This window comes from Ursus americanus, chromosome 12 (genome assembly GCF_024610735.1).
Source record: "Ursus americanus isolate L20-20 chromosome 12, mUrsAme1.1.p, whole genome shotgun sequence".
NCBI lineage: Eukaryota > Metazoa > Chordata > Mammalia > Carnivora > Ursidae > Ursus > Ursus americanus.
This window is the reverse complement of record NC_142138.1, coordinates 23,189,925-23,216,148: the sequence shown is the minus strand read 5'-3', so window position 1 is coordinate 23,216,148 and position 26,224 is coordinate 23,189,925. Positions and strand designations below refer to the sequence as shown.

The 26,224-nt window shown below is 45.7% G+C and overlaps 1 protein-coding gene across 6 annotated transcripts in view; it reads left to right on the top strand.

Moving 5' to 3' along the window:
* Window positions 1-26,224, top strand: part of GNG12 (G protein subunit gamma 12) — a 125,457-nt gene that overhangs the window by 45,841 nt on the left and 53,392 nt on the right. For all 6 annotated transcript variants that reach the window (XM_045802055.2, XM_045802057.2, XM_045802053.2 and 3 more), the window contains exon 2: window positions 3,481-3,533. The gene's annotated coding sequence lies outside the window, so the exon portion shown is untranslated. The remainder of the gene's footprint in view (window positions 1-3,480; window positions 3,534-26,224) is intronic.

Here is a 26,224-nt window from a genome sequence, read left to right as displayed (position 1 = left end):
TTACCCCATTCACTGCGATGTCTTCCAGCAGTACAACCATGCCTGGTACATAATTTGCACTCAGTAAACCTCTTGGTAACAATTAGGTTAATGTTTATTGTTGAAAAAGAGGAGTTAGAGTCAAAACACAATCGGTTGTTACTAGTTTGGTTGTTAGTAACCGAGGTAATGCTGATGTCCATATACATGGGAAGTTGGTGGTTTCTTTTACATTGTGGGTGCAGTAGGAAAGGTGGGAGTTATGGCTAATTGCCTTTCTCTGCGAGTGGTAGGTTGGGCCCCGTTCTGATGCAGTCTCTGACGTGAGCTACAAAGAACTCTCTCTCCCTAGAGGTCTGCGTATGTCCCAGATCTTGAAATTTTTGTCTTTCCCACTGTTAGGGAAAGAGAGGGGTGTCCTCCCCCAAGGTCACTTTTTATATTCTTTTGAAGGGAGTTTAGATAGTGCTGGAAAGGAAAATATTATGGAACTGCCTGCAGGGTACAGAGTGGCGAAGCCATGACTGGACAGCAAAAGGAGATTTGCAATATGAGACTTTTATTTGAAAAGGTATATGGAATATACTCATATTGAGTTATTTGAAACCAAATAAACCTTAAGAAAGGAGGTTTTGTGTCCTTTTTTTTTTTTTTACTTGAATATCCTATTTTTTAAAGGAAAGCATCTTTTCTGGCATTCCTTGATAATGGTCAGCCGAGGCTTCCGGAGGACATTATTCCTTCGATCCATGTGCAAAGTCAAGGGAAGCCGAAGAACTTGTTGGAGGTGTGATTGAGTTGGCTAAGATCCGAGTTGTGTCTGCTCCCTCTAGTACTGAGCAGGCGTGGGAAATGACCCCCCCCCCCCCCCAGCAAGGGCTGGATTTAAAAGATGAAGTTGAAACTTGCTTTTTGCTTCGTTAGAGGACATATTTGGAGACGCTTTATCCCGGTGTGTTTTTATTCACAATCTGGCTCTACCACTTACAAACTGGGTGACCTTAGGCTGCTGACTTCTAGGCCTCGGTTTGCTCACCTGCTAAATCAGGTAATAAAAGAACCTACCCCATATGATTACTGAGTAGATTAAAGGAATATGCAGAGCACTTGGAACAGTGCCTGGCGCACTGCTCCATAAAAACCAGCTTTTATTGTTATCCATAGTAGTAGCAGTAGCAGTACATAATTCTCGATTGAATTGAGTGACCACTGGCCATGACTGCAATGAGAGTTGTCCCTAAGTCAGCCAAAGGGGTTCACAAAGGCTTTGGGAAGGTGACTTTTGAACTGAGACCTACACATAAGCTGAGTAGAGAGGAGAGTACAATAGTACTCTAGTACTCAGGAGTACAGTAGAGAAAGGATGTGTTTGACAGAACAGAATATGCAGAGGCACAGAGGAGTGAGTGAGTGGCATTTAGGAACGTGTAAATAGCTCTGTGTGGCTAAAGGACAAGCTATCTGAATGCTCACGCACAAGACCACTGTGGCTTTGGAGTGAGCTGATGAGGCTGGCCTTGATCCTAGAACCTAGAGGAAGCCACTGAAGGGCTTTTCAGCAGGTGGCAGCCTCCTGCAGTGGCCTCAGTCCAAGGCCTGTTGATTCTGAAGTGTCACTGACCCACCCCCTTTCCTCCTGTTTGGGCATGGAGTTCGCACGTGTGGATCTTATTTTTCTCATTAGGTGTGATTTCTTTGAGGACCATGGATTAAGTAAAAAGGATGTGTTTTCTGAATTCCTTTCTACCTGATTCTTCCTCTCTTCCTCTCCACCCCTGCTAAGACAGATACAGAGGTGCCTAACTCGTAGACCCCTTTGAGAATCTGATGAAAGCGATGGACCTTTCCCTCAGAAAAATCATGAAGACAAGATTTTCCAAAGACTGACACCCCCTTACTGTTAACCCCATACTGTACCCCCAGACCTAGGCCTGACCCCAGGCCTGCTTGTGGTGGTTTTGCTCTCACTCCATGTTGTTTTTAATTTGCTGGCACATCCCTTAACTCCTCCGTCTGCCATCACGGCTATTATCTGACCGTGTGTCATGAGAGCAGCCTTGAATCACTTGGTGGTTATAATTAAAACGGAAAGTAATTATCTATTTTGAGCCATTCACATTTAATTGAGAGTCCAGTGGCTAAGGATGTGGGCTCTGGAGACGCTGCATGGATTAGAGTCCCAGCTCTGTTGGGGTGCATGGGTGGTGCCGTCGGTCGAGTGCCCAACTCTTGGTTTCGTCTCAGGTGGTGATCTCAGGGTCATGGGATCAAGCCGCACATCCAGTTCCGCAGTTAGTGGGGAGTCTGCTTGAGATTCTCACCCTCTCCCTCTGCCCCCCAACTCTGTGCATGTGTGTGCACTCTCTTTCTCATAAATTCTTTAAAAAATATTTTATAAAAAAAAGAATCTCAGCTCTGTCACTATCTTATAACCTTGAGTAAGTTACTCAACCTCTCCATTCCTCAGTTTCATTACAAAATGGGAATGATGATATGCTTACCTCATAAAGTTATTGTGAGGATTAATTGAAGTCAATGCCAAGAATAGTTCCTGGCAATAGTAAGTGCTATATAAATATTTGCTATTATTATGTGATTATTTCTAGTAAAACCACATTATGAATGGGGTAATGATGGATTACTAGGAGCAGGAAAATAGATGAGTAAAATCTCCATATGCATTTGACTGGCTTTGCCAGTACCTGTGACGGCCAAGATTGGATTCCCTCAGTGTCTGGTGTGGCTACTAGCCAACATGGCTGTGGACTACTGGAAATACGGCCAGTCTTGAGTTGTGATGTGCTGGGTCTTGAAGATTGGGTATGACAATGTGTGAAATGTCTCATTAGTAACTCATCAAATAACTCATATTCATATGTTGAAATGATAATTTTCTGAGTAAATTCAGTTAAACATACTAAAATTTCATCCACTTATTTTTGCCTTTTTAATGTGGTTACTGGAAAATATAAAATAATATATATGGCTCAGGTTATAGCTCTGTTGAGCAGCACTGCCTCAGGCTCCCCCTTCTCGAGAAAACAAAAACTGGGGGTTATTTGTGGTCAGGTGGCTGCTGTCAGGAAGCCTGGTACACTCTTGCCCTTGTCCGTCAGGTTACGCTGCAGCGTCCGTCTTTTCACGGGCTCCGTAACGGGAGCCATGGCTTGGTCCTAGCGGAAGGGGTTGAGGGACCAAGGCAAGAGCAACAACCAGGGAGGCTTCTGCTGACTTGGAGGGCTTTGGATGAAAACACTACCATTTATAGTACTGGCTTCAGACTTTCAGCACTCTCTGAAGTAGATGAGAGAATGTTCTCTATTCAGGAAGTTGAAATATGTAGGCAAAAATCTCCCCCTGTTCCATCAGGAGCCGGAAAAAGCTTTGCTAATCTTTAACTAAAAGAATAAATACTCAGCATCATGGCGGTCCCTTGGGACTGAAAGCACCCCCTTCCCTAGTGTGATTTACTTACGGAATGTTTGCTTAATTCTATTTCAGATTCATTCTACCACTTACAACCTGAAAACGGTGGGCGAGAGGAAGTCTTACTGGTGAGTTCTCTTTCATTTTTAAAACAATGTGACTGTTTGACATTATTTTTGAAATGATGTTTCACACTTCTAAGTTAGATACATCCCTACCAGTACTATGATTAGATATCTATTTATTCACACATTTTTTCCTGTCTGAAATGATTTAAGATTTCTCCGAGACTTAAAAAAAATTTTTTTTAAAAAACCAGATCAATCCATGTTCCTTTGCTAACACGGTCAGGGAGAAGATCTATGACTACATGCCAAATACCATTAAAATAAAAACTTTTTTCCCCCTTGTAATGAAACTATTTCCAGGCCCCTGTTGATGGTCTGCTTGTTTCAGGCGGTATCCAAGACAACAAAGTGTTATTTCAGCCAAGGAATTCAGACAGTCCCTTACAGTGTGTTGTAATGAAAATTGGCTCACGGCTATAACATATTAGCTTTCTTCTTGCTGTATTTTCCCTCTCCTCTCTCTTTGAACCTAAATGTGATTGTTGGGACATAACGGTTATGCAGTGGTAGAAAACTGACTTTAGAGTTAGGAAAGTAATATACTTTTTAAGTGAAAAAGTTTCTGGGGCTTCATGTGGAATCATCCCTAATGCTGTGGCGATACCGTTATTTGCAGTGTGTAGCAGCTAGCTTGTGCTGCATAAGGAACCTCCCCCAAAATACACTACCAGAGATTTGAGCCAAAATTTCCCAACTCAAAATAACAGTCATGTCTTTATCCTGCGATGTTGGGGGTTGACAATTTGGGCTGGGCTCTGCTGTGTGATTCTTCTGGTCTCTTCTGGGACCACTCCTGTGTCTGCAGTCAGCCTCAGCTCCAGGTCGGTTAGGTTTGTTTCTGAGAGTCACCTGGCTGTTAGCATGATGACAGTGACTCTAAGATGTGTGTCTCACCATTCTTTAGGCTGTCGTGAGCATATTCCCATGGGATTGGGCAGGGTACCAAGTGAAAGCAGGAACATCTTGAGCCTGAGGCTCAGATGTGGCACAGCATTGCTTCCATCATGTTCTGTCGGCCGACGTGAGCTATATGGCTGGCCTGGATTCAAGAGGCTACAGATACAAAGTCAACCCCTTAGTAGAGGAGCTGCAGAATTGTACCATGGGGAACACGGATACAGGGAGGGGAAGGATTGTGGCTATTTTTATGATCCTGTCCTACAGTGTTTTTGAGTCACATGAGAAAAGAAGGGCATGGAGTGAGGGCTCAGATCCACGCCTATCCCGTAGCCCACCGCCCTCTCTCCCCATTCTGATTGCCGGGCCCTGGCACTGCCACCTGGCATCTCAGTTGAGCAGGCTCCAAGGTAGTCTTGCCAGTGCTGGGCTGCCCTCCCTCCATTCGCCGCTACCACACTGATCGACCTTCAGCTCATCTCTCAGGCTGTCGCTCCTTTGCTCAGAAACTGTCTGTGTCCCAGATCACCCACAGCACCAGCCTCACCTCCTCTCTCTGGCTTCTTCACATCTGTCATCCGGCTCCATCCTCTCCTGCTCACCTCCCACTACCCCATTTATTCCAGCCAGACTCCCACTACCCCTTTTATTCCAGCCAGACCCATTTCTCTTGAGGACTCACCCCTCATGCTGCTCACCCCTTCCCTCCTTGAAAACCCTTCCCATTCTGCAAGGCCCACTAGAATTTTCTCTTCTCTGTAATATGGCCTCTCCTGCCTGTTCTTGCCGTCTGAGATCTGCCCTGCTCTGAACTACTTCAAAGCCAAACGCTGTGTTGTGTGGTTCACTCTCTTCACCTTGGCCAGTCTGTCTTCTCCATTGCTTTGTCAGTGCTCTCTTTGAGCCGAAATGTGATTGTGGTGAGGGAGCAGTTACACAGTGGTAGAAAACGGACTTTACAGAGCAGATGGCTACTCAGGTGTTCCTGCAGGACCCCACAGAGAGCTGAGAGCGAGCAGCTATTTGGCCAGGAGGCAGCTTGGGCACTGTGCTGGGTCGTCCATCAGCAGCTCATCAGGGTCACATGAGACACCTGTTAAAATACAAGCTCGCAGTCCCTTCCCCTGGGCCGTCCCCGTTTATTAGGTCTGGGTGGACCCCAGGAATCTTAAAGTGCCAGCTGATTCTCATGTGATTGCTGTGCAGTTGGCAACCACTCATTACGGAGAGAAGAAAACATTTATAGAAGACCTGGGCTGGAGCCCTGACCCTTCTGCTTGTGCCTCTGGGACCTTATAAACTCAACCTAGCTGAGCTTCAGTTTCTCCAGCTGTAAGATGAGAATAATGTTTAACTTGTGGCCTACGAAGAAGATCTAGGAGGATGATGTATGTGCAAGTGTTTTGCGAACCCTAAAAGATAAGGAAAAGGAATCAATGGGTTATGGATCTGCGGCTAAGCAGGGTTCAGAAAGGGGCAGTTACCTTCGTGGTGGTCATGGTAGTGAGAGAGGAATAGGCAGGAAGTAGTCGAGTGGTAGTCATGGTGGGACCAGTAGTAACCGCAACAGTAGTCGTCATTAGTGTCTGCTGTGTTTTTGAGTGTGACTACTTTACATAGACTTCTTTGAGATGTACAAGAAGATCCCCCGTGTTCAGTTGCCTCTACCGTTGTTACAGCCTCTTCCACCATTAGTGAATTAGTCCTTTGGGAAATACTTGGTTAAAATGTACTCATCCCTGAGAGAGGAAATACTTGGATAAACTATCAACTATCGACAACCTGTCGATGTCAAGTACAAGGTCCTAGAGAAGTGTGAGCTGCTTTGATTTGGTGGAAGGAGTTGGAAAAGTGAAACAACCAGTAGTCCTAAAGAGAAAGCAGGTGTGGGATGCACAGGAACGGGCCAGAGGGCACCCAGCTGCCCAAGGAGGGACGGAGCAGCAGGAAGTATGCAGGCAGGAGGGCGGGAAGACGGGGAGGAGGACCGAGACATTTGCTGACAGTTTGGCTCAGGGCTGTTCCTGGTCCAAGGCCACCACCACCTTCTCTTGCTCACCTCGAGCTTCCCTGTAGGGCTACCCCAACAGGCAGCGTTCGTTAAGCTGTCTTCCTGTCACCGTCCGTTTTGTTTTACGTTATTTTGATTGCTGTTGCTCTAATATACATGCCTGCCTTCTTTCAAAGAGCTTTGGGGTGGCTTTTAATTAATTAATTTATTTATTTTTGATGCAAAAGGGTGATTTTATTTTTTTATTTTTTAAAAGATTATTCGAGAGGGTGAGTGAGAGAGAGAGAGGGAGAGAGAATCTGAAGCAGACTCTGCACTGAGCACAGAGCCGAGTGCGGAGCTCGATCCCACAGCCGTGAGATCATGACCTCAGCCGAAACCAAGAGTCGGACACTTAACTGACTGAGCCACCCAGTTGCCCCCAAAAGGCTGGGGGGGCAGGACCTGTGCGTGGGGGCAGGACCCATGGGCAGAAAGGGCTATCTTTGAGGTGGCTTTTAAATACACACATGATATAATGAGACCCACAAAAATAAGGAAGGAAGGAAATTGGTGGCGGAGGGAAAAGTAGGGGAAGTTAGAGATAAGGTTGGGCCCCCAGCGTGGGAGTGAGAGTCCGTACGTGGGCCGTGAGGTCCCCCAGTCTTGCCTCGGCGCTTCTGGGCTGTCGCTCCCAGAAAGGACCCATGCTCAGGTAATAGCGCACAGTGGCTGAAGATACAAGCATGATATACTCGGGAGAGGTTAAGACTTAGAGTAATTTCTCCAAAGTGCTTATAAAGAGGAGACCGCACGAGGTTGTAAACAACATCCCTGTAATAAATAGAATAATGAGGACTGTCCTGGGTGTAGGTGAATGGTGTAACCCCCGGGTGAAGTCCAAGAGAAGCCTTCCAGTCCAGGTGTGCCCTTAATCCAAGGATAAACTCCAGTGGTTTCAGCTGGAATCACAAATACATATATTCGTGCCCCACCCCCACCCCCATATTAGTCGTGGCTCTTGACGCTGAGCCTGGGCGTCTAGCTGTGGACCAGATTTGGCACAGGAGTTGAAAGTGAATTATCATCCCTGTTCTAAAAGAATAATAAACAGCTTCCTGAAAGAACTCTGTGAATATTATTTCTCCCCCGTCCCAAATCATCTACACCCTGATTCAGTCTGTGGGTTGGCTTTTGGATACACAGAATTTGCATTGACCCTGTCCACCTTTACCTGTTCGGCCCCCTTCCCTTGCTCCACAAGTATGTCTCCTTCTGCTTTGAGCCCCCTGGCTCTAGGTCACTTCTGATACTGGAGTGTTCAGGTGAGAACCAGGGCAGTTGAGAATCTCATGGGAATAGGAATGGCAGGCAGCCTGCAAGTATTTGCTTGCTGTTAACAAACTATAACCTGGGCTAGCCTGGATGACTGTTGTTCACTCCTGGGACTTTCATCTTCGGGTCAGAAACTTTGATATTTATTGCAAGAAGTAGGGTCTGGATGGTGGCAGCATTGGTAAGAAGAACTGTGGGGGGCAGAGGGTTGTGTGAGAGTAGGGTTAAGCCTAGACTTTTTGTGGGAATATTATAGGATGAAAAACCTTTAATTCAGTAGGGGATCATTGTCAGAGAGTAACCAAGAATTCTGCAAGTACTACCCATGAATGAGAACTTCCTTTCAGACTTTATTTTCATTGAGGTCAGGCTTAGGTGTTATTTTATTATTATTGTTATTTATGATTGTTATTTTGTTTGCAAGTAACAGAAATGCAATTTAAACTAGTTTCTTGACCTACATGATTAAGATGGCTGTACTGGAATGGACTTCAGGTATAGCTGTATCCAGGAGTTCTTTTTTTTTTTTTTTTTTAAGATTTTATTTATTTATTTGACAGAGACAGAGACAGCCAGCGAGAGAGGGAACACAAGCAGGGGGAGCGGGAGAGGAAGAAGCAGGCTCACAACGGAGGAGCCTGATGTGGGGCTCGATCCCAGAACGCCGGGATCACGCCCTGAGCCGAAGGCAGGTGCTTAACCGCTGTGCCACCCAGGCGCCCCAGGAGTTCTAAAGATATCATCAGGCCATTATCTTTCACTCTCTCCATCTTTTGGCTCAGCTCAATGCTGTCAACTTCATTCACAGGCAAGCTCTTCCCATACTGTGGTGTCAGAGGTAGCCATTGGTGTTACATTGCCATCACCTTCACAGCTATGGATCTCAGTGAAAAGAGACTTTCTCTCTTCCATTGTTCTAACAATAGTACCAAGGAGGGATCATAGCTGGCCCAGTTTGGATTCCTTGCCTGAATCAACTTGGCCAGAAGTACACAGAAGGCAATAAGCAGTATCTGTTTGGCCAAGGTTTGTTCATGTGGCCCTTGAGAGAGGGTGATCCCCACCAGAATCCCAGAGAATGGGGTCTCTATGAAAAAAAAAAAAGGAAGGGGCGCCTGGGTAGCGCAGTCGTTAAGCGTCTGCCTTTGGCTCAGGGCATGATCCCGGCGTTCTGAGATCGAGTCCCACATCGGGCTTCTCCGCTGGGAGCCTGCTTCTTCTTCTCCCACTCCCCCTGCTTGTGTTCCCTCTCTCGCTGGCTGTCTCTGTCAAATAAGTAAATACAATCTTTAAAAAAAAAAAGAAAAGAAAAGAAAAAAAAGGAAGACTTTCGTTACCAGAAGGAAGAAAGAGCATGCCAAGCAGATACAACTTTCAGGCACCAGAGTCCACCGCTTTAGGAATTCTGAATTGGGGGCGGGGGGGTGTCCAGTAAACTGGAAAGGTTTAAAATTAGATTCAGCTTCAGTTACGCTGACTATCTATTCCAGGGTCGGTTTCATGATCAAGACTAGTAACAATGAGCATATGGAGAGATGAAGGATGGGTGACCCCACCATGGCGTCGGGTAGGCAGCTTTGGGCCTGCAGATCTCCTGCCGCATCCCCAGAATCTAGAGGAGTGACTGTTAATCTGGAGACAGTGAATGGGCTCCAGTGGATCTGTAATCCATTGAACGAATCAATGAATGGACTGCTATAATTATTTGCAAAATTGTGTGTATGTACTTTTCTTTTTTTACTGGAAAAAGGGATTGTGTTTCCATCATTTTCTCAGAGGACTCCATGGTCCCCTACTGTTTAAGAGCCAGTGCTCAGGCTTACTTAAATTGTTTTAGATTCGGCCAGCGTAATCTTATGCATTTGTTTCTCATCTTGGCTCAACTAATAAAGTTTAGTGTCCACGATACGCATAGCTCCCTATGGAAGGAACACAGTGATGTCAGTGGCTGATGCAGTAAATTGCGTGGTGAGGTTTTTAGGCATGTGTGTAAACTTTTTACAGTTCTAGTTACCATTTACCAAAATGCTGACTGTGGTCCCACGCCCTGTGCTAAGTGCTTTACCTGCATCATGTGAACCACTTATTTCTACACAGGACTATACTTCCGTGAACCTCCAGTCTATTACGGAAGCACCTACTAGAACCAGCTCCTTCCGGCTGCCTCTCTGAGAACACAGGATACAAACTCCGTATTTTTCCTCTTCCCCACGTCTGCTGCGTGGGTCTTCCTCTCTCCACCTTTCCACCCACAGGTGATAGAATCATAGAATCCCAGAGTTGGAAAAGACTGCTCAGATCATGCAGTTGAGGGTTTTCGAGTCCTGCTCTTTGGTTTTCTAGCTTCGGGACTCCCAAGAGGGAAAGCTGGGCAGGACCCAAGTTCCTGCCCTGCTTTAGTCACCACTCTCTGCTGAAAACCACTCATCTGTGAGGATAAAAAGGGTTCAAGATTAGATGTCAGACTTGAGGTTGAGTCCAGGCTACTGCTTTACTTACCCACCTGTGTGACTCTAGGAATGTGACCTAACCTCTCTGAGCCACAGTTTCCTTAGCTGTCAAAGGGTCACCTGCCTCGTGGAGTTGTTAGGGGGACTTGAATGAGATAATATCTGTAAAGTCCTTGGTCTCGAGCCTGACACATAATCTGTGCTTAGCAAAGATGAGCTGTAACTACTACATTGCACACGTGACCTGACAGCTAATTAAGACACAGCTGTATTTTTTTTTAAAGATATTTATTTATTTATTTAGAGCAAGCATGAGCTGGGGGAGGGGCAGAAGGAAAGAGAGAGGGAGAGACTGAATCTCAAGCTGACTCCACATGGAGCACCGAGCCTGACATGGGGTTCGATCTCACGACCCTGAGATCATGACCTGAGCCGAAATCAAGAGTCAGAAGCTCAACCAACTGAGCCACCCAGGCGTCCCCAGCTATAGGGTCTCCCACTGTTCCTTTAAAGTTTTTTCAGTGAGGTGTGCCTTTCCCCCATTTCCTTTTAATAACTTGATGAAGCCGAGATGCCTGAGTTGCTCAGTTGGTTAAGCATCTGCCTTCAGCTCAGGTCATGATCCCAGAGTCCTGGGATCGAGACCCACATCAGGCCCCTTGCTCAGTGGGGAGCCTGCTTCTCCCTCTGCCTGCAGCTCCCCTTGCTTGTGCTTGCTCTCTCTCTCAACAAATAAATAAATAAAATCTTTAAAAAAAAAAAAAACTTGATCAAGCCTATGACCTTTTCTCTTTATTCTTAGGCAATAAGAAGTCCTGTGGCCCCTTTAACACACACACACACACACACACACACACACACACACACACACACACACACACACACACACACACCGGAGATACACATTCACTTTGGAAATTGGAAATGCTCAGTCTGGTTTGTAAACAGTCAGTATTCACTCCACGAGAAGACTTCCCCTCCATCTTGCCAGTATGGGTCTCCCCGTCCTGCAGCTGCCTACCTCGTCAGGCCTCTCCAGGTGATGCAGAGAGAGGGGGAGGAAGAGAGGAAGGTTCTTATGACTGCTACTGTCCCACCTGGCACTGGGCCCTGTGAGCCTGGCTGATGGGTAAATGGACACACTCTCTCTCCTGGCTGCTTCCATGGCTTTTTCAAGGACTCTCTGCTGGAACTTTCCATTTGGATCTCCCAGCACTCACGCAGTATGTCTCTTTCTGCTGGCTGCGACTGTCAGCCAGCAGCTTCTGGTTTCCATTCGTGTTCTCCCACCCTCAGGCTGAATGAAGCCTGTTGGGTCAAACCTGTTTTAAGGAGACCAAGGCTGGGATTGCTGGAGCCCAGAGTTCACACTACCTTCAACCCCCTAGGGGGAGGGGCTGAGCCGCCACTTTCCCTGACACAGCCTTCTCTTCTGCCACCAGAGGCCTCTTTAGTGTCCCCCTCACGTTTTGGTTCCTCAGTCAGTAGTCGCCTACCAGTCCCCAAACTCTAGGAGACCCATATCAAGCCTTCCAAATGTTGCCTTTGAAACCCTTTTCTCCAGGCTTGAAGTGAAAGGCCAGCTCCCTCCAGCCCAGCCATCTTGGGGAGGGAGGGTAGGAATCAGAGCATTTCTGAGGAATCTCCATCACTTTCCACTGCCCTGAACCTGTTTATATATCCTCCTTATGGATCTTTGAGCCAGCTAGGTCAACTTCTTAGAAATTTCCACATAATGGTCTGGCCCGGTGCTTTGGAATTTCCCATCTGTTGAATCTTGATGCTGGAGTGGAAACTTCCACTTTAGCATCTTGTTAGAGTAACTGTTAACCCCTGGCTAGTACAAGGAACTCCTCTTTAACACCCCTAAAGCCGCCATTCATCCTGTGCTTGAAACCTGGGCAAGCATGGGGAGCTGCCTACCTCCCTCTTTCCCTCCTGCATGTCTTATTCCGATTTTCAGATAACTTGGAGGTGCTGGGAAGGTGTTGCTTCTACAAAGCCAAGCCTGGCTCCCTGCTACATTCCCTTTAATGGGTCAGAAGTGTGTGTGTGTACCCCATTCTCTGAAAATCTGCCCGGGTGGCAGAGATTTCGGATGGAGGCAGGCCTCCACTGACACCCTGCCTCTAAGACCCCAGAGAAGCCTTTGGCCTTGCCTCTGGGAAGGCCTTCCCTACCATGGCACCAAAGGGCTCTGGCTACAACCCCAAGAGAAAGCTAGCATTTGGAAACTCCGTGCTCAACCACTGTTTCTCACGCTCATGACCCTAACTAGTTTCTCTTGTTCTGAGAGCTGATTTGCCATGCTTCATGGGGATTTTTAATTGAGGCTCCATCCGTAGTTTATGAACTCTGAAAAATCAAGGCTTGCAGAATGTGCTCTACAAGCACCACCCCTACCCCTGCTTTTTTGCAGCTTTTCTTTTGTGCTTGAGCCTCCTTTGGAGTCAGTGGCTTTCCTGCTTTCTCCGGCCCCAGCACTGTGCACTTGACCTCTCTGCCAAGGTGCGCTCCTTTGTCATGTGCGGGTTGGTTGGGTGGCTGTGGTGGTAGGTGGGTCACCCTGCATTTAGGTCCCCCACACCCTGGTAGAGGCAGAGTCCCAGATGAGCAAGTGACACATGCTAGCAAGACGCTTGAGTCAGAGTTGGAATCTCTTTGGGGACGATGGCCTAAGAATGTATCAAATACATTTTGGGCAATTCCATCACTGGACCGGTTCCCCTGGCAGGACTTGACATTGTGTATCCAGATGTGAACCTGGTTTATGCGCTTGTGTTATCTTTGCTGGCTGTTTATAAAGATGGCAGGATATAGCTCCCTCCTCCTCCATCCCCCCGCTTCTGTGCCCTCCCTCATGCCCCAGATGATGTTGGAGCCAGAGGTTGTGAGGGCAGAACTGCACTCCCCTACCATTGCTCACCTGTGTTCTTCTCTTGGCCTGGAAGGATGTAGTGCTTCCCATTTGGCCATTCAAATATCTAGATGTACGAAATAGCTTAATAGGCTGTTAGCTAGAACATTTTTTCTATTTGTGCACACTTACAGCAGGGAGGTGCATAGTGTAGGCAAATAGACCAGAGTTCAGGCCTTTCCTTAGCTGCTGAGATACTTTGAGCAGAGTCTCTGAGCCTCCGTTTCCTCATTTGTTAAATGACAGTAACGCCAGGTGCCTCCTTAGCTGGCTGGATTAAGGGAAGGCATTCAGGTAATGAATTCAGCACAGCGGCCTGTCACATCGTTTAGGTTCAATAAATAGTAGCTATTATTATTTGCTTTTGACTGTTGCATTGATTTCTTAAACATCCTTATAGCCTTGGAAAAAGTCGCCCAATTCTCCAGTTTTTTTTTTGATCAAATAGGAATTTGCAAAAAAGTCAAAATGTGTGCAGCTACCTGCTTTAAAAAAAAAATACCTTGCAAAGCTCCTTAGTTCTTTAGGAGTTCTTTGTGTACAGAGTGACTTTCGGTCGCAAAAGCAGCGAGGCTCAAGGGCTAAGAATAAAGCTCAGCTTGCCCAGCCTCAGATCCACCACTGAATACCTTGGACAAGGTGCGACCTTGGGCAGGTCATTTACTCTTGAAGCCTCAATTTCTGCATTAACACGATGAGGGTAACACCGCACGGGGTCATTGAGAGAATGAAGTGAAATGATCCCCAATGAAATGTGCAGCGCAGTCTTGGCTCGCAGGTAACACCCAAATAATGGTGGCTGCGCTCTTCCCATCACAATATCATCTTCATTTTACAGGTGAGAATTTGCAGAACATTTTTTTTTTCCTTGCGACAAATGGCTTCATGAGGACACTTTTATATGTAAGAAGTTGTTCCCGCTGTTTTGTTCAAGAAAGAACAAGAACATTTTGGAGCGGGTTTGCTTATAAATACCAAACTGTAGCATGTACGAAAGCAAGCTACATTAACTAAACAACTTGCCATTTCTTTAGGCCTCCTCTCGTTTCCTTGTTAAGATTTGGCTAAGTGATTTTGCCACTAGCCTGGGAGAAATTTATGTATTATTTTTACAGGGACTGTGAAAATATGCAAACATAGCTAGATTTGGCTGGCTGCTTTAAATTCAGATCGGTTTATTTCGTGCTAAGTCTGGCAGAGTTGGTACCTTCGTGGAGCCCTAGGAGGTCTTGAAAGGAGACATGACCTCCGCCTCCGGAGGAGGGAGAAGGCTGGGTCTGAGGCAACAGGATGGCCCCACACGGGGGCCGAGGCTGGTCAGGCCAGGGTGGCTCGCTGGCCTGTGGCGGAGCTCACGTTCCTGATCACGGAGGTTCGGTCGCTCTAGCAGGACTGTGCGGGCGTGCCCGTGGACACGTGTCTCCTGGGGCGACGGGCGCGCCTGAGGCGGTAGAGCTCTGGGCTCCTGGCATCGTTCCCAGGTGCCCGCACCGTGCTTGACACAGGGTCTGATGGAAGGAAGCAGCAGCATCATTTGTGGGCCTGATGTTGAGGTGAATGAATTACCCTTGTGAGCAGGAAACCCGCTCTGTCGTTGGGCGTGACTTCTCGCCTCCGCAGACAGTTCAGGAGTGCTCCTTTACACCGAAGCCTGGCCCGTAAGCCAGAGAAAAGGGAGGCGCTGTGGCCTTAAGGGAGGAACAGGTAGAGGGGACCCCTTACTCGGGTTGGTCAGAACGTGTTTACTGAGCACCTGTGATGTGCCTGGGGCAGGGTGAAGAGGGTGCGGAACCCAAGGGGACACTTTCGGCCACCAACCACCTTGCAGTCTTTCTTTTCTTTTTTTTTTTTTTTTTTTTAAGATTTTATTTATTTATTTGACAGAGAGACAGCCAGTGAGAGAGGGAACACAAGCTGGGGGAGTGGGAGAGGAAGAAGCAGGCTCCCAGCAGAGGAGCCTGATGTGGGGCTCGATGCCAGAACGCTGGGATCATGCCCTGAGCCAAAGGCAGACGCTTAATGACTGAGCCACGCAGGCGCCCCGCAGTCTTTCTTTCCCAGCCCCTGAGTCCACTCCCTGAGGCAGAAACTGAGCCACATGACCACTGCCATGTTTGTGGACAAGGCCCGCGGAAGCCTGCTTGCCTCCACACTCGTCAACCAGCAGGGATGACCGTGGAGCTCCTGACGGTTATGGTGCTCAAGCCTCGGGGCCCTTCACCCCCAGGGGCCCCTTCTCACACCCTGTAGCTAATGGGCTGGTCCTAATTTTGTATTCTTCTGATAAGGCTCAGGCTCCACGAAACTAGATCTGTTCATAGGCCAGGGAGAATTGGCACACACACTCCGGGTCTTCCCTCTACCCTGTCATTGCTATTACTGAGACACTAAAATTCCAGTTTGTTCCAATGTTGAGAACAGGTTTTGCCCCTGTGTGTGACCTCTTCTGCAGCTTTACCTGAGTTTCCCCTGGGAGCATCTAACCCTTTCAGGGAAGGGGACGAAGGCCCAATGAGGAATTGCTGTCTGGGCTCGTTCCTGGCCACCACACACCCTCGGAAGGTGGAAAGGATCCACTATTCCCTGCAGGAAAGCAGGGCCGGGGTCTCAGACCTCCAGCAGCTTTGTGGGTGCTCAGAAGGAGGCCCTGCAAAGGAGCCGGGTAGGGGGCAATCCTGTGTAAGGCATCAGCTGGCCACAATAGGCCCAGTGCAAAATTCTCCTTAAAAAAAAAAAAAAAAAAAAAGGTAATATCCTTGAAACTGTATCAGCATTGGCAAAACCATCACGGTGATCTCAAGTTTTAGGAGAATAGGCCTGCCAACCTGCAGGACTACGCTAATAAAGTGTTTCTGCCCACTGCCCTTAATCAAATCCCTTCCCTCGTTTTGCACAAAGGGCTGGAATGCTTTGCTAATCGGTCAGAATTCAATGTATTGAAAAGAAGAGAGAGGAGGGAAAATGGCCCTTTTTGTACTTGAATATCTTATCTTCATAGCGCTCTGTGAAAATCCAAGTTTGAAAGGAATTTCCTTTTCCAGTGAAATGCTGGCCAACTTTGCCCCCTGGAGGAGAACTAGAGAATTGTTTAAAACGAGCCCTCTAAGGACTAAGGCCTCCTCCTTGTTCTGACTGATAATCTGGAAAGAAATCGTGCCTGTGATGACTCAGGATAGAGAAAGGGACCTGGTCTGTAAGACTTTTCGGGGTTTTTTTTTCTTTTCTTTTGCCTTGAAACAAGTATTCTAAACTTAGGTTTAAATGCTTGTTTTCTATCTGTAAAGAATAAAATGGTTAAAATGCTACCAGGTTTAAGGCTCACACCTATTAAACTATGGTGGACTTTTTTTTTTTTTGCCAGGTTTCTCCGCCAAGGCTAATTATGGAAAATTACTACCAGTATTGAGCCTCCTTTTAGCCCTTGAAGTTGAGGTAGAGACAAAAACGGTCAGAAAATAGAAAATATCAACCACCAACTGGATATGTATTAGTGATCCTAATTTACGAACCGCAGGTCCCCGTGGCCAACACTGGAATCTTTTGAGTTCATCCTGCTAGTTTATATTTCTGGCCTCAGTGTATTTATTTACCCTTGCTACTAACACCTGCCAGACAGTCACTTTCTGTCACAATTAGGCCAACAAGGTATTACTTACTTCACTACTACTTTCTACAGTTTTTGTATATTTTTAAAACCAAAATGCAAAACAGAAGGACAAGAGTTGAAATATAAAAACCTTCCCATATATTTCATCTTTTGTTAAAGTGATTTTATCCTGACACCTTTATTAATCCTTTGTTAATTACTCACCTGCTTTTAATCACAAGATCTGACCTGATTATTTAGCTTCTGTTGTGTCTTCTCTCATGAGAACCTTCATAATAGAAATCTCCTCTACTGTCTTTTGTTCACCAAGTGGTAGGTCGCGACCCTGGGTGAGCGTTCATCATCTCCATTGTTCTCGATGTTCCTCCACCAAGTGGAGGATACACAGTATTTTTATTAGTAATGCTTTAGATAGTTGCTTCTCCTTTCTCTGCCCTCAGAAGTCCTGCGATGCATCTCAGATTTGAGGGCTGGCGTCGTTAAGAGGCTGTTCATTCCTCAGACATCAGATTCATTGCGCACTTGGGGCTGTTTTTCCTAAAAGAAGGATGGGAAAGGGAAGAGTGTGCACACACCTTGTAAGTTATTATTGTGAATCTCTTAAAAAATATGTGACTTGATCATAAGTGTATATATTGTATATAATTTTTCATCTCAGGCAGTTTTTACGTAAGGAAAACATGTCTTTGACCGTATCATCTGTTTGCTTTTTGCACCCAGTGTATGGAAACCAGTTGTTCTAAGCACTCAGTAGGCATTACTGGGAGGATGTATTCCCCCCAGGATAAGTTCCTGGGAGATTGCCCTTGTTTCTTGCCTCCTGAGGCACCTGACAAAGCTCAGAGGGGAGGAGGGCGTGAGCCTGGGGAGCCAGAATTCCCGCTGGCCTCGTCCCAGTCCACAGCACAGGCTGGTTGCTTTTCTTTGTGAACAACTTACACCCTCGTTGCCTATGACTGCAGCCACCACCCCTGTTATTTGGAGGAGAATACACACACGCCCCTTTCTTCGTCATCTGTCCCCTTTTCACTGTTGAAAGGGACCATTAATCTGATGTGGAGACAGCCTGATTCATTAATGATTCCTTGATGTTCAGGTAATTGCCAGACTGAGCAACACCAGAATGATTTGCAAGTTCCCTCCTCATTTCAGAGAATTTTCAAGCTTTCGTTATTATTCACAAATTGCAACACGTTCAAGTTCAGACTCTGCTGACTAGGACAGACAGGAAGGAGAAGGGCAGTGTTTGCTACTGAGAAGTGGGTGTTTGGGATAGGGCAGAATAGGGGTTCATGTTTTTAGTCAAGGGCAGTGTTTTGCAGACATTTTGGTGCAATTTCCTGGTAAGTAGTGTGGGATGAAATGAGAGACACCCAATGGGTGACCCTTCCCCCCCGTGCTCCCCAGCTGCACTTACACCAGCTCTTTCTCAAAGTACTAGGCCCTAGGCTGTCTCCACCTGGAGCACCCCCTCCAGGTACTTATTACTGAAGAATCTCACGGCCCTTAGCACAACCTGTATTATCTTGTTTATTTCTTTACATTAAGAGCTTGATGTCATCACCTAGAAGAGTACTGGCACACAGTTGACCACTCAGTGAACATTTGCTGAATGAAGGAACACAGAAGCAAATGAATGTGTCCAGTGTCATGAGAGGACCAACAAACACCCTTTGTTAGCCGTACTTTAAGAGGAAATCTGCTACCACAGCAATGCAATATTTTTTGTCTTTCCAAATCAAAAAATATCTCACAACGTAGCAGTGTGCAAGGCCACTTAGCCTGAGGTGGAGTAGAGGCATTTATCAGTTATGGGACTGCAAACTGACAGGATCTTTTTAGAAAAAGGTTAGTAATGTATTAACACTTAAAATACTCTTAAAATAGCCTGAATTCATTCATTTAACTTTATGAGTTAATCGTTAATATGGGAAATAATGGAGAGAAGCCAATAGGTAGATAGCTGATAGGAAGAAAAAGAAAGAGCTTTATTTTGGGATTATAGCAAAATTATACAATGGCCCAAATTCCACAATAAGGGAATATTTATATAAAATGGAATCTTGCCAAAATCATGAAAAATCATGCACACTCACTTTTGTGGCCCAAAAGTGCATCACCTTAATCTGGTCAGGAAGAAACAGCTGATAAACCCAAACTAAAGGGCATTTCACAAAATAACTGGTCTTTACACAAAAGAGTCAGCATCAGGAGATACAAAGACAGACTCAGGAACCATTCCAGAGTAAAGGAAACTAAGTTACGACAGTTGAACACACTGTGGAATTTTGAGTTTTCTTTTGCTGTAAAGGGCATCACTGGGACAATTGCCGAAATCTGAATAAGGTTCTAGATTGTATAATAGTAGTATATCAGTGTTAGTTTCCAGATTTCACTAATTGTAGTGTGGTTATGTAAGAGAACTCTTTATTTGTAGAAAAGACACACTGAAGTATTTAACGGTCAACCAATATCATGTCTACCTCTCTCTCTCTCATGCTCTCTGTTAGAGGGGAGAATGCAGGGAATAAGGTAAATATAGTAGGGGCGCCTGGGTGGCGTAGTCGGTCACGCGTCCCACTCTTGCTTTCAACTCAGGTCGTGAGATTGAGCTTCGCGTCGGGCTCTGTGCCCAGTGCAGAGGCTGCATGAGTTTCTCTCTCCCTCTCCCTCTGCCCCTCCCACTTGTGTACTTTCTCTCTCACATAAATAAATCTTTAAAAAAATAAATAAATAATAAAGTAAATATAGCAAAATGTTGATATTTGAGGAATCCAAATCTGGGTGAAAGAGAACTATTTTTGCTATTCCTGTAACTTCTCTCTACGTCTGAAATTATGTCAAAAGTTTTAAAACATGGTGCTTATGAAGACTTTGTAATCACACAGGGAAATGCCTTTGCTGAAAAGGAGCAAACTATAAAATTGTATCATCGAGTGTGATTTCAGCTCCTTTAAAAACTCATGGAGAAAATATTAGAAGGAAATAGAGCAACATGTTAACTTTTGTAACCTATTATCCATGTTAATATATGTTATGCATTTTTCTCTAAGTAGCTGGTATTTCTTGAAAAATCAGGAAAAAATCTTGTAAAAAAAGTCGGTGGCTAATTCTCAAAGAAAGATCTCAAAGAGTGAGTCTCGCTCTTGGAGTCTTCACCACCATGCACCCGTGTATGTCCTAGAAGGGTGTCACTCGTGCATGTACAGACAGTCCCCGACTTATGATTTTTCAACTTCACGATGGTGCAAAAGCAATACACATTCAGGAGAAACTGTACGCTGAATTTTGATCTTTTCCCAAGCTGGCACTGTGTGGTAGGGTACTGACTCGTGCTGCTGGGCAGGGGCCACGAGCCGCACACATCTCCCAGTCGGGGACGTGATCACAAGGGTGAACAGCAGATATGTTGGTATCCGTTCTGTTTTTCACTTTCAGTACAGTTTTCAATACATACATGAGGTGGTCAGCACTTGATGATAACCTAGGCTTTGTGTTAGATGATTTTGCCCAACTGTAGGCTAAGTAAGTGTTCTGAGTATGTTTAGGAGGGTAGGTTGGTGTATTTTTATTTTTTTAAGAATCATCTTTATCAAGGTATCATTCACATAAACACCCATTTAAAATATATAGTCTGATGAGTTTTGACAAATGTGTGCACCCGTATAGCCATCATCACAATCAAGATACAGAACATTTCATCACCAGAGATTCCTTCAGACCTTTATTTTTATTTAATTTATTAATTTTGTTTATTTAACTGTTTCTAATCTGTCCCTCTAAAATACGAGCTTTCTAAAAAAATTAATTATTTGTATCAAAGTGTAGTTGACATACAATATCATATTAGTTTCAGGTGATTCGACAGTTCTCCACACTATGCTGCGCTCACCACGACAAGTGTAGTCACCGTCTGTCATCACGTTGTTATTACAATATTACTATGTTCCCTGTGCCGTACTTTTAATCTCCGTGACTTATTTGTTTTATGACTAGAAGTTTGTATCCTTTTAAATCACCTTCACCCATATCACTTACTCCCCATTTCCCTCCTGTCTGGCAACCACCAGTTTCTTCTCCGTATTTGTGAGTCTGTGGTTGTTTGTTTGTTAATTTGTTTTTTATACTTCGCATATAAGGGAAATCATACGGTGTTTGCATATCCCTGTTTGATTTATTTCCTTTGACATAGTATTTTTTAGGTCCATCCATGTTGTCACAAGTGGCAAGATCTCATTCTGTTTTTATGGCCGAGTAATATTCCATTGTATAGATATTACCATATCCTCTTTATCCATTCGTCTATGGATGGGCACTTAGGTTGCTTCCGTATCTTGGCTGCTGTAAATAATGCCGCATTAAGCATAGGAGTGCATATATCTTTTCATATGAATGGTTTTTTAAAGATCTTAATTATTTGAGAGAAAGTGAGTGAGAAAGAGAGAGAGAACACGAGCAGGGGGAGGAGCAGGCAGAGGCAGAGGGAGAAGCAGACTCCCTGCTGAGCAGGGAGCCCGATGTGGGGCTCCATCCCAGGACCCTGGGATTATGACCTCAGCCGAAGGCAGACATTTAACCAACTGAGCCACCCAGGCGCCCCTCATGTTAGTGTTTTTGTTTTCTTTGGAAAATACCTAGTAGTGGAATTACTGGATCCTATAGTATTTCTTTTTTTTAGATTTTATTTATTTATTTGACAGAGATAGAGACAGCCAGCAAGAGAGGGAACACAAGCAGGGGGAGTGGGAGAGGAAGAAGCAGGCTCATAGCGGAGGAGCCTGATGTGGGGCTCGATCCCATAACGCCGGGATCACGCCCTGAGCCGAAGGCAGACGCTTAACCGCTGTGCCACCCAGGCGCCCCTCATATAGTATTTCTATTTTTAATTTTTTTGAGGAACCTCTCTACTGTTTTCCACAGTGGCTGCACCAGTATGCATTCCCAGCAACAGACCACAGGGCTCCTTTTCTCTGCCTCTTTGTCAACACTCACTATTTCCTGTGTTTCGTAGTAGCTAGTCTGACAAGTATAAGGTAATATCTCATTGTGATTTTGATTTATATTTTCCTAATGATTAGTGTTGTTGAGCATCTTTTCATGTGTCTTTTGGCCCTGTGTATGTCTTCTTTGGAAAGATGTCTCTTCAAGTCCTCTGCCCATTTTTAAATTAGACTATTTGGGTTTTTTTTATGTTGAGTTGTATTCTTTGTATATTTTGGATATTAACCCCTTATTAGATATATCATTTGCAGATATCTTCTTCCATTCAGTAGGTTGCCTTTTCGTTTTGTTGATGGTTTCCTTTGCTGTGCAAAATCTTTTTATTTTGGTGTAATCCCAATAGTTTATTTTTGCTTTTGTTTCCCTTGCCTGAGGAGACACACCCATAAATACGTTGCTAGGGCCAGCGTCCCAGAGATTCCTGCCTATGTTTTCTTTTAGGAGTTTTATGGTTTCAGGTCTCATATTTAGGTCTTTAATCAGTTCTGAGTTAATTTTTGTGTATGGTGTGAGAAAGTGGTCCAGTGGTAGGTGGGTATATTAAATGCGTTTTCAACTTAATGCTATTTTCAACTTATGATGGGTTTATTGGGACATAACCCCACAGAAAGTTGAGGAAGAGCTGTATGCATGTGTACACACACACCTTTTAAAACTTATGTTTTTCTGTAATGATATTTTGAGGGAAATTCTATATTGGGCAGGAATTCAGACACCCTGACCTCTTAAACCTCTTCCCAGCCCTGAATTCCTTGCTTTACTTTCCAGACACTAGTGCTAGGTACTGAGTGCATAAGGACAGATGGGCCACCCAGTCTGTCCTCTAAGGATGTTCACAGTCCACAGACAGACAAATCTGGGATCACAGTCCTGTGCTAGGTACTGTGGGAGTGTAGCAGTTTCCTTGAGAGGCAGACTTGGCCTGGGGCAGGGGTGGTGGCCCGGTCAGGCGGGTGTTGATCTCTAGACCTAGGAGGTTAAGTGAGATCTTGCCATTCCCAGAAAGGTAGCAGAGCATTCTGGGCTGACCACTCCAGCCCCTATGTTCTCACTGTGGCCCACTTAGTATCACTCTAGAGACCCTGACCAGGGAAGCAAGGGAGGTCCTGATGAGACGTGGGGAGCACCGGGTCCCGCAGGGGCTGCTTTTCCAGGTGCAGAAGGAAATGGTCCTGTTGCAAACAGCTGGGGGTGCTTCCTGTGGCCCCACGGCCAGGTCCCCATGAACTCCTGCCTCCATTTACAGAATCCCTGCAGGGGTTTGCCTGATCGCCCCACCACCGTGAAAGCCTGTGCTGCCTCCATACCCCCAGGGAGGAGCAAACAAAGGCTGATGACAGTACCATTTTGGAGAGTTTGCTCACCCCTGATGTACTCAGTGGCACTCCTGGAACGTGCTTCATTCATTTGGAATCATAAATAAAATCCAAGGGTCAAGTCTGCCTGGCACTTGGCCTTACAGGCTTCATAGCTGTTTCCGGAGTCCCAGAGTTACCCCAAAGTAATGTTGTTGAGAAATGTGTTCCCTGCTTTCCTGGACAGGCATTCATCTTTGAACCACCATTTGTCTGGGCCCGTTATTCATGCCAGTTGGGAGAGCCTGAGGACGCTGATATATAAGTACTTTTAACCCACCATGTGACTAGATCAAACAGAGGCAAAGCAGTTGTTAAGAATTCCCTAACTGGGTTAGGTTAGAAGCTTCTCCATTTATCTTGGAACTTTTTTTCTTTTATCTTTTTCTAACCATTTGAGAGCATGATTTTTTTACTCAGGTATTATTTTTCCTTCTAAAGGTACGTCATAGGTTCTTAAGAGGATTGCATGAGTTCAGACAAATTCAGGTCATGGTACAGAGTGAGCGTTCAATAACAACCAGTCATTATTAGTAATCATCAGCTAGCACAGCGTGTGAAGAAAGAGCACGAGATTCTTGGTCAGGAGACCTTGTTTCTAGTCCCACAAATCCTAGATTTCTAGTTCCCCAAATCCTAGAAGAGGCACTGAGCTGGAAAGAGGCCTTCAGCCCTAGTGTTTAGTCCAACAACCTCATTTTTCGGAAGCTTAGAAAGGTCTCAGGGCCCTAGGTGGATTGCTCTTAGCTGAAATGTTCTCCCGCTCGTTTTTTCAAGCAAGAGTAGCAGTTGCACTGCCATCCCATGGCCGTTGGAAGGATTAGACGTGTTCAGCCCCTCCTGCTCGGCCGCAGTACTTGGCAGCGCGAAGTCAGCAATTCCTGTTAACTGGTGGTGGTCTTGAATCCTGTGCAAGTGTCTTCCTCTCCTGTTTGGGAAGATAGAGACTTGTCATCCTTGCATATCGTCCTGTCCCCACCATCGGGCACAGTGACCAGCAAGCACTCTTTAATGCTTGAAGGAGGTATCTTGCTGAGGGTAGAATTTAGGTGAAGTCTGAACCAGAATCCAGCACCTAACGCCATGGTCTAGGCTTTCCGCGCTGTTCCACATGGGCTTCCTTCTCCTTTTGACTCTAGGCCTCAGTTTCCTCACTTTGGCTGTGATCCATCAGATCTCCCGGTCCTGAGCATTCTTGTGTGTGTGCCACCCGCTGGCCTTTTAAGGAGACCCATGTTTGTGCTCAACTTGCCACTAGATGTCGTGATTGGCCAAGTAGCAGAAAGCAAAAAAAAAAAAAAAAAAAAAAAAGCATTGAATATCAGTGGGAGTTATCTTATCATTAGAAACTAGTTGCCCTTGGATAACTTGGGGAGTTTCCTTGGGGAGGGAAGCAGTTGTTCCAGGATTTGTGTGCAAGGACTTTGGAGCCAGGTATGGGTTAGAGCCCACAGCTCTGCTCACACCTCCAGCACCTTGGAACTTGCCAGGGCCCTTGTCTCAGTGATGTCATGCACAGAGCATGCTCAGCTCTTGGCCCGGGTGGAGGATGAGCTCCACAAGGTTAGCAGCTATGAGAGCTACTTCTGGTATTTGATACCATACAACGCCGTTTTTCTGTTCCCTCCAAGCCAAGTGGATGGGCTCCAGAAGCCTTGTGGCTTGCTCCCTGTTTTACAAAGCCACAATTTTAAGTAGTCCCTTAAATGGCAGACTGGATGGCATGTCAATATCAGGTTAAAGGGGAGCCTAGAATATTTGAAGGGATATCAGAGCTCCCCGGGGAGTCAGCACGGAGCTTAATTAGCACAGAGCTGGGTGTCGTGTTCATAACTAGAACTCGGAGGAGGAGGGTGATGGGGGCATTGTCACAAAATGTTCCTTGCTGACATTGTTCAAAGAAAGGATTTCTTTGCTGCATGGATCTTCATTCAGATCTGTGTGTCTTATTTTTAAAATAATTTGGGGGGAATCTTCTAGGAATAACAATGACTAGCATTTATTGCACACTTACTGTGTGTAAGTTACTATACTAAACACCGTACTTGCATCATTCTGTTTAATGCTCACAACAACCCTGAGATAGGTTTGCTTATTATGTCTATTTTCTAGTTCTAGATGAGGAAATTGAGGTGCAGAAAGATTGTAGTAGTAGTAATAATAATAATAGTAGTAGTAGTAATAATAATAATAGGCAACAAGTACTGCGTACTTACCACAGGTCAGGCATTATTCTAAGATCTTTAAGTATTCCTCCCACAATAACCCTATTTACCCGAGGCAACCCAGGCACAGAGAGGTGATGTAGCTTTTGAGGTCACACAGGGAGGGAGTGGAGCAGTCAGGACACAGATCCTGGCCCGCACGATGGCCAAGTTCCTTTTTAGCCACTGTCCTGTGCCGCCTCCTGCAGCACTCATATATATATGTGGCAGGTGCTTGGTAAGTGTTAATGGAGTTGAATAGTTCTCAGACTGATAGCCAACACAGGAGACTCGTGGAGGAAGAGCTCTACAGTTCTTCTTACTCCTTCTACCCCAAACCACACCTCTGCTAGCTTCCATTAATGTTATGGGACACGTATGCTGCTCTCTGAGCAGGATTCTATACCTAACTTTTTGTTGGTAATAAATTCTTCGGGAAACACTTCCACAGGGAGCATCTCCGCTCGTTTTGTTTGCGTCACATGCTTCTGGTAGGCCTGTGTTGAGTTCGTCTGCTCTGCTGTCGTGGTGTCCAGCAGTATCTGTTTAGCCTCTCCAGGCCAGGGCCAGAGGGCTGCCGGGGTGGCGGGCCAACCCTCCGTGTTGCACCATCCATGTGTGCTCTGACGTGCAGAGGGCACTCACCAAGCCTTGAGCAAGCATGCTGCCCAGGCCTGACACCATGCCGATGCCAGGGGACACGAAGGGCAGAGGACCTGCTTCCCCGGTGAGCAAGCTGGCCACTGCTACCAGGTCATATTTTTTGGTTGTCACGGTGCCAGTAAGCTCTGAGGAAGGAAAACAGGACCCAGGCTGCATTAATCATTCTCCAGGTATAATAATTCAGTCCCAGTGGTTTGGTTGCTTGGTTTTCTTATGTGTCATTGCAGTGGGAAACCCAGGTGAAGTCAGACTGAAACCTCCTCACACCTGTG